We start from the raw sequence: 9,706 nt of genomic DNA, 5'->3' as shown, positions 1-9,706 counted from the left end.
TTGCCCAATACCTCTGTGTGTGTGATAAGAGGGGTCGTATCAAAGTGAAAGATTCGATTTTGATATTGATTCACACTATACTGTTCAATGCGAAATCTCACTAACAACACAGTTACTAATGCTGCGTGTAGACCACTGGTTTCTTCATAGGCGATACTGCCAGTATCCGTCAGAAGGTGGATACTGCCAGTATATGTCAGAATGTGGATACTCCCAGTATCCGTCAGAATGTGGATATCCTGGATAACTTCGGCTGACTGACTGAGTTTGGTTTTACGCCGCTTTTAGCAATATTCCAGCAACATCACGGCGGGGGACACCAGAAATGGGCTTCACACATTGTGCCCATGTGGGGATTCGAACCCGGGTCTTCGGCGTGACGAGCCAACGCTTTAACCACTAGGCTACCCCACCGCCCCAAACATCTGAAGCCTTGTGCTGGGAAATCTTACCATCTCTGTCATTTGTTGTTGTTGGGGCAAGAGCTGGGTAGTCCTCCCTCAACTTCTTCAGCAACTCTGTCACCTTGTCCCTGTTACTTTTGTAACTTCTTCGACAACTTTTCATTTTTCAGAGCTTCCAGAAATTTGTCAAATTCTGCATCAAGAAAGAAATTAAACCACATTTATTATTATATCAAAAAATATAAGAACAGTCTCTGATCACTATATTTATGCAACAAACACCATTTGATTTTGAAAATATTTTTATCATTAAAGTTTAAGGTGTTTCAAGAGTGCAACAGATTATATAATATCATGCAGCATATAATAATATGATATCAGGTACTCGATGTCGTCGAACAAACATTATTGACTCAGAAGACCAATAACGAATTGTTCAGCAATGAGAAAATGCTTATCAATTATCGTTACTGATCAGCTAGAGGTTTCCTGAGATTTCTCACAGTGACTTTCACCGGTGATGATCAGATGTTGATAATTACATGCATATTCTCAATAAAACATAAAGATTATACTCGCTCTGCCCTTATATATTTTATTGCCGGCATTATCTGTTTACTTTGCGGTACCCATTCTGAGCCTTCAACAAATTGTTTACAACTTTCGTCTCAGTACAGGACATTCTTTCGTGAGTTAGTTACTTGGTGAGATCGAGTGAAAGATGGAGATTTTCCTCACCTGATAAACTATTGCGAATGCTCTCGTGAAACTGCGCCATCTTTTACAATATACGCTCTCCGAAAACTTCAAAACTACCAATAAAGGTTTGACAGCTCATATCCCTCAAAGTTCGTAATTCTCTTCCGGGTCCAGCTTTTGACTTCCTGCTTGAGATAAGGTCAGGGGTCATATCATATACGCCATTTCATTGGCTGGCTGACGAAACGTTTGGCTGTGCCGTTCTCCTCCCTTGCCATGCCGTCTTACGTATCACCCGGGATTTTATTCAAGCATATGCACTTGACATGTGCTCGAAATTATATATGTTTTAAATGGTGATTGAAAAATGACACCTATGAATCAAATGAAAGTGTTTGAGCTATGCTTCCTCCCCCAAAATGCAATTAAATCTAGCTGTATTTGGTAATTATCCCCCGCAACAACGAAGTTGTTTTTTGTTTTGTTGTTTTTTTGTGTGTTTTTTGGGGGGGAGGGATTGCTTCTCAAATAAAATCAACATCATCCCACCCATCACACCCAAGCAATTTGGTTAAAAAATGAATATATGAATCTTGGTAACTATGGGGTGGGGCCAGACAAAACAGTGCTTGGTCTTTATGAACAAAGTCACGCACCCAACGATGAGGGATAAGGAACCAAATCACATAATGTAAATCTAGATGACTTGTGCCGGAACGACACGAGTTGGTCACGAATGGGTCGAAATCAGATCTTTACTCCGAGTCCGACACTATACATTGTCACGAAAAGCTCTGTACTATCGGGGTTAAAGATCTTACTGACAATGTATCCAAGCCTGATCAATCGATCGCTGAAGTGGCAACGCAATACGATCAATCGATCGCTGAAGTGGCAACGCAATACGTACATGAGGCCTTGCATGCTTGGGACCAATTTTACCCCTCTTTCCCAAAGGGGAGGGTAGTGATATTGCCAGCTAATGTTGCGAAAACGAATTGGAATCGTCACTTTGTGTTGATTTGTTTTAAACTTAAAGGTCACATGCAACCAAAAAATCAAACATAATTAAAACACAATTATCACTTATTCATGACATATAATATACATTGCTGGTTATGAAAAAACATATAAACAAAATTATAAGCGTACAATCGCAAATCAAAAGTGCAAAATTGTGTACTTCGGTTTACTTCCCAAGAAACGAAGCAGCCGGGATACCGAACCCAGTCAGAGCGGGTGGGTGTGCACTCAAGTGTAACGGCTGGTTCATTTGCAGATGCCCTCACAGCTCATTGTGTGTGTATATATAGAGATGTTGGGTTTTGTAAATACATGCTCATTTTTTGTGTATAACATTTTGCAATCAACAGACATCATAACATGTCATGTGTTCAAAGTATCACACCTGCCTGTCTGTGTAATTACATAATGTGACAGAGACCGAACTCGGGCCATAAATCAATGCATTTTGTTTATGGTGTATAGCCTGATTGGTGTTAAGTTCAAATTGCATGTGGTCCGTGATAGCAGCTGTGTATTGAATATTGTCATTAGCAGACAGGCAGGCAGACACACAGGTGTCAATAACACAAGACATTGAGTTTTGTCTGTGACAACGACATATCTATATCACAGTTAGAAAGTCTGTCAAAGCTAAATAATGACACTGCTTTTAAGTATCTAACTGAGAAAGTGTCTCGGTATACGAAGAACGTGTGGTGAAATAGACAAATGAAATTATATAAACAGTTAATTTACTGTCATAACATATAAAAAGCTCGCGCCTGTGAGATATCAACAAAACATTAGAAAAATAGTTCACACCAAAGCCTCCACCGAGTATTCACCCGACAACCCGCTTCCAAGCTGTGCGAACCTATTTCACTTGCGCACGTGCTATGAGCGCAGCCCAGCTATTGAAACCCGTTTTCCCCCCAGAAAGTCGGGGAAAATTAGTGAAAACGTTTGAACTCGATTTCGCGCGGTTTTTCATCGCGTTATTTTTTAACTTTTATAAGTTGAATTTGCATTTTGACGAATCTGCAAAGTTGTGTTTTACGTTGCATGTGACCTTTAAAGGTCACACGGCATCGCAAACATAACTTTGCAGATTCTAATACCTCGGTATGGACTTACCGAAACAAAGCGTCAAAATGCAAATTCAACTATAAAGAAAAATAACGCGATAAAAAAACGCTGAAATCGGAGTTCAAACGTTTCACTAATTTTCCCAGACTCTTCTGGGGAATACGGGTTTCCACAGCTGGCTGCGCTCGCATGCGCAGTTAATAGGTTCGCGCAACTTGGAAGCGGGCTTATCCGGTGAATACTCGGTAGGCTTTGGTGTAACCATTTTATAATGTTTTGTTGATATCTCACAGGCGCGAACTTATATGTTATGACAGTAAATAAACTGTTTATATAATTTATCGTATCTATTCACCACGCGTCTTCTTACCGAATCACTTTCTCTCAGTTAGATACTTAAAGCAATGTCATTATTTAGCTTTTAATTTCTAACTGTGATATAGGATATGTCGCTGTCTGGAACAAACTCAGAGGTCTTGTTTTATTGACACCGTGTGTCTACTGCCTGTCTGCTAATGACAATAATCAATACACAACTTCTGACCATTTACCACATGCAATTTGAACTTAACACCAATCAGGCTATACACCATAAACAAAACGCATTGATTTATGGCCCAGGAGTTTGGTCTCTGTCACATTATCGTAATTACACAGACAGGCAGGTGTATACTTTAACATGACATGTTATGATGTCTGTTGATTACAAAATGTTATACACAAAAATGAATATTTACAAAACCCAACATCTATCATATATATACGCACACAATGAGCTATTAAAGGCGGCATCTGCTAATGAACCAGCCGTTACACTTGAGCACACCCACCTGCTCTGACTGGGTTCGGTATCCCAACTGCCTTGCTCGAGGGAGAGGTAAACCCAGCGCAAAATATTGCACTTTTGATTTGCGATTATACGCTTATAATTTTGTTTATTTGTTTTTTCATAATCAGCAATGCATATTATATGTCATGAAGAAGTGATAATTGTGTTTTAATAATGTTTGATTTTTTGGTTGCATGTGACCTTTAAGTAATTTGTTTTCTTGTTTTACCTTGAAATGTTGTTGATTACGTTCATAGTATTCTGAATATACAAAACATACATTCTGCGAGCTTAACGTATATCTAATGTACATGTATATTAAAATATATTACAAAATAACATGGCTAATGAGTTTTGAATTTTTTTTATATTTATTGCTTTAAAGGGGCCAACAAGCCAAATAATTCCTTTCAATTCAATTCTAAATTCTAAATATAAAGTAATATGTAGCAAAAAATTCAAAATGAGAATGTGAATTGTATTAAGCTTACTTGAAGCTCTACTACCAAACATACCTGCACTACCAAATCCAGGCATAAACACAAAAATCAATTTTAATTAAATCAGGAAATTGATAATGTTATGGTATGGACATTGGCATTAATTGGGTATCCTCCCAAAACTTCCACATCCCACAACTTCCACAGCTTATAACAACAACATTTCTGGTTGGTTGACTGCAGGCACTATAGCATACTGATAACCCCAGTCTGTAATGGTTTAACCCATTAACCAGCAGAGAACCACTAAACTTTGTTTTGTTACTCTTTTAACCATTACATATGAAGATTTGTGGTTAGTCTTATGCGGAACACCAAATTTATTCTTTAAAACTTGTGGTTAATTAATACCGAGCGATTAAAAGTGGCCAAAAGTCGCCTGCTTCCCTCTCGCCCGCCAACGAAACCACAGACAGGTTACGTAACTCTGTCGCCAGAGCACTGCAGTGACGTCATATGAGGAACGATTTTCAGTTAGTTGTATAGAAAGTGTGTAGCACGCTCATCATTTTGATGATTTCTCGACATCAACGACGACATGCCGAATCGTTGCTTTGTCGTCAATTGCTCCTAGGGGTCGGGTGATGGTGTCACCATGCACAGATTTCCACAGGACCCGCAGTTCGTGCTAAATGGGTTATGTTTGTGAGTGCGAAGCGAGCGTTGTGGAAGCCTGAAACGATATCTTACTTGTGTTCAGATCGCTTCACGGAAGTTAAAGAATCAAAACTACTTACTAGTTATAGTAAAATATGTATATGATTGATGACCATAAAGATTTTCCATAACACAACTTGTAACATAACGATTTCTTCCTCGGAAGTGAGGTTGTGGTCGAAGTAACAATAATATTGTAAAGTAGTATTATATTGACACCCACCTCGCTGCCAGGAGAGAAATTGTTATGTTATACGCTATGTCATGCAAAATCCTATTGGCCATCAATAAAATACATATTTTACTACCAGTAGAAAGTAGTTTTGATTTTGTAACTCGGTGAAAACAAACCTAAATAGCATTTATCCACAGACTGGCGGATGTTCCCGACAGAGTCGCCGCCATTTTTGAAAATCGTAAAGTCTGTTAGAATTAATGAGATTATAGTTTGTTTTCATCAAGTTAGAAAATCAAAACTACTTTCTACTCGTAGTTAAATATGTATTGGAATCATAACCAAAGGATTTTGCATGACACAACTTATAACATAACGATTTCTTCCACGGAAGCGAGGTGGGGGTCGAAGTCACAATACTGCGCGATAAATTTCTTGCTACATTCACATGGTTAATGTCCACTCACCAGTATGTAGATACTAGTCAATGTGCGTCTTTATATTTGGTCTTATAATCCTAATTAGTTTATTATCATACTTTTATGCATTTTTGAAACTAAATAAAAGCTGACGATCTGCTGATACTTATAGTGAATTTATAACAGAACTGTAATATCTAGACATTTTATAGTTTGCCAATGTGAATCATAATTCGCACACACACCCTAGTGTATGTTGTCTGTCTCATTACACTTCACGGCGAAAACAATGATTCTGTTGAATGCTACGACAAATGAATAAAAAACAAAATGCAAATATTAAAATTAAAACAGATTAAAGTTATAGGAACAATATCAGGCCATTACCTTGTTTGAGGAATGTATCCATCAATATCCACAAAACTGTTCCAAATGATGTGTCTTTTAACAGTTTAATATACGAAAAAAGTGATAAATCTTTTCAGGTATTGGTGTATAGTCTCATTGGTCACCCAAGATAGCACACCTGGCAACTAATTGCATAATGTCCGCCTTTCATTAAAAACAGTAATTTAGTTAGCCAATAATGGGCAATCAATCAATGTATTGCCGGTTAATCCTTTGAAAGAAGGACGTTGTTTTTACGCAGACACCGACACGGCAGAGTGTATTCAGTATAGATTAGTAAATCTACATACATAAACACTACCTTTTGACAAATCCGCTGTGTAAGATAAAGTAATTAATCAATCAGCGTGTTATCGGTTAATCCTTTGATCGATGTTTATAATGTTGAATATTTACTCCAGACACAAGAAATGCCAAATGGGAACCTTTGTCGGGTAATCTAAGTGTGTTACCACTAATTATACCTGTTATAAATTCATTAACTGACCATCAAGTGAATGATGACAAATAACATGTGTAGGTTTATACCACCTAACACGGGTTACAACAAGGGAGTATTAATTGCTGTATTGCATGTGAAAACTTATGGGCCGACACTGTTTTGAAGAATACAAACAGATTTTTACATGACATGATTAAATATCGAGGTAAAAAAACACAGAAATGGGATCAATTTGGATCAGTCATTATACAAATAGGGCCTAACGACACCAATCAATTGTGACAGAAGCGTCTATGAAAACAAGTTGTAACTCGGAAACTAGGCAAAGCAGGAGACAAAATTAAATGCCAGTAGATTGTGAGAACATATAGCTTTCATTTTTCCACAACAATTGTCACGATTTCAGGTTTATACAAGCCTGTAAACAAGATAATTTACCCCCTGAAATGTAGATGAATTCTGCATCGGCCCTCAAAGCTATTCCTCATATGACGTCACAGAGTCGCGCCGCTCTGATTGGTTGAAATTTCGTTCGCGGGTGAGAATTGTGCACTGTTGTCAAAAAAGGTCGATTTAAGTCAATTAAAGGTCGAAATGAGTAGTTTTAATGACGGGGTTTCATTTATAAGGATGCCAGTTAGTGATTTATGTATTTTTACTCCCTAGGGTTTATGTGACCTTTAAAGTAAACATATAAAACTGGTTACTATTAAAAATGTCACTACCGTTATTGTGTCACTACCATAACAATTAATGGGTTATATCCCCAAACTTCCACATCCCAATACTACCACACATTGTTTAAACAACAACTCCTCATCACCCCTTTTTAGGTAATAGGATAGCCCAGGAAGTGCACTGAACAATATGTAACTAGGAAAGATATGTATTTTTTGTTAATAACCCTGCCTTAATAAAATATATAATATATGTATTCACTGCTGATTAATGGGTTAAACCATTACAGACTGGGGTAATCAGTATGCTATAGCGTGTGCAATCAACCAGAAATTTTGTGGTTAAAGTTGTGGAAGTTTTGGGAGGATACCATCCCAAATGGTGGATCTTTGCTCATGATGTCAGTCACTGGATTGTCTGGTCCAGACTCGATTATTTACAGACCGCCGTCATATAGCTGGAATTATGCAGCGTTAAACAACAGACCAAAAGCAACTAAAGCATCAGGAAGTGGCACATTCTGTGTGCGAAGACGTTCACTTCCTCCGTGAACCCAACACGGTATTGTGGCATAAACCAAGGAGTATAATCTGACAAAATCCTGGCGCCGAAGACCACCTGGTGTTCACGCTTAATTTCAAATACCGATGGGATATATTTTCGATTATTTCAGTATTATCATTAAGAGTATGTTAGTTTAGTTTCAGTGAGTTTAATTTTACGCTGCACTCGTTAAGAGTATTTACATGATTTGGCATATAAACTGCATGTTCATTAAACTTACCCAGAATTGAGATTTCAGGTAGCATCTCTCTTTAGGAAAAAGTACTTCAGAGTAAATCTTTAAATATTCCATTGCTGAAAACGTACTTTTGAAGTAAACGGGTATTGTTTAGTGCCGATATCAGCCATATCATGAAGGACATCGGTTATGGGCATTGTATCCATTTGGAGAATCGAGCCCAGGTTTACGGCATGACGCCACCTTGGCTACCCACCACCTCTCGTAAGATCATCCTCTTGGCGTAAATTCTGTGTTTATTGTTATAAACGTTTTAACCATTCCTCGTTGTTGCCTCTGAAAATGAATGTTGAAGGGTGTGACGTGTCTGATTACCTATCGTTATCTATATCGACATGGGTTGGCTCATGCTATCAACCATTGATTTGACAGGCCAAGAATTGATTTTTTACATGTTTCAGGATTTCAGGAGCGTCATGACACACTTACTGTGTTTGATCAAGGTTACAACGTTCAAGGCCTCAGTAAAACTTTCAAGACGTTTTATGGTAGACATGTGGAGGAAATGTCCAAATTTGAAGCATCAGTGACAAAAATGATGTCCGATGCAATTCCCTAATTTGACTTATACCATGCCTTCCCGAATTATTTCAGGTGAACAAATGACTATATTTTGCATATGTTTATGACGGATGCCACCGGTGGGGCAGGATACGCTCGCCTTTTCGCGAACACCTGGTATCATCAATATTTCATAGTGATTCATAAACACATGCTCTGTCATGATGACAACCACTGGGTTGTCTGGTTCAGACCCGATTTGTTTACAAACAACATCGCACAGCTGTAATACTGCTGAAACAAATATCTGTTCATGATAAAGTACCAACTGTACAATCGACTCTGCTTTTGGCAGAGATTTCTTATGTATGTGGAAAGGGTTTTGTCGCTTACATGACATATACTGGCTGTATATATCATTAGTGACAGTGTAAAATTATTTTCTCCCCGCGTTCATGCTGGAAACATAGGTACTGTAAATCCCCATGATCCAGAGTAAGGTGGTCTGTAGCCTGGTTTGAAATGATAGGACTGGATCTGTTGTATATCGGTGTTCCTAATTTTTATCAGGGTAGTTTTATGTTAATATTGTGATAAACCTTAGGATTTTACTACCGTTTATTGAGACATTGTAAAATAAACACCTTATTCCATCGCTGCAAACTTTCAAGTCAATCACTGGTTTATGACAGCCAAAGTCCTGGAAACCGTTAGGGTGAGTATCATTGATTTAACATTAGTATCTGCAATACTAAGGCAGGGAACACCAGGAATGAGCCGTTCAGTTAAAAACTCATGCATGACCTTAACCACTGCATAGGCGGATCCAGAGGTGCAGGGGCGTGCGCACGCACAAGCGCGCGCACGCGCACACGCACCCACACACCTATTCCTGAAAGTTCATTTAAACATAGGCGAGACAATTTGGTCTCTACTTCTTGTAGATCACGGAAAGAGGCGAGTATTTTTGAATGAGTTTATGTTTATTGCTTCTTTAAGGCCAGATTATGCACACCTGTACCTGTAACAGCTCTAAATGGCTTAGTTTGTTTGTTTTCTTAAAAATAGAACGTTACTATAAATGTGAATGGGAAAATATTT

The sequence above is a fragment of the Haliotis rubra genome, unplaced genomic scaffold (genome assembly GCF_003918875.1).
Source record: "Haliotis rubra isolate DU_JTF1 unplaced genomic scaffold, ASM391887v1 Scf113, whole genome shotgun sequence".
NCBI lineage: Eukaryota > Metazoa > Mollusca > Gastropoda > Lepetellida > Haliotidae > Haliotis > Haliotis rubra.
Note: the sequence above shows the minus strand (reverse complement) of the source record.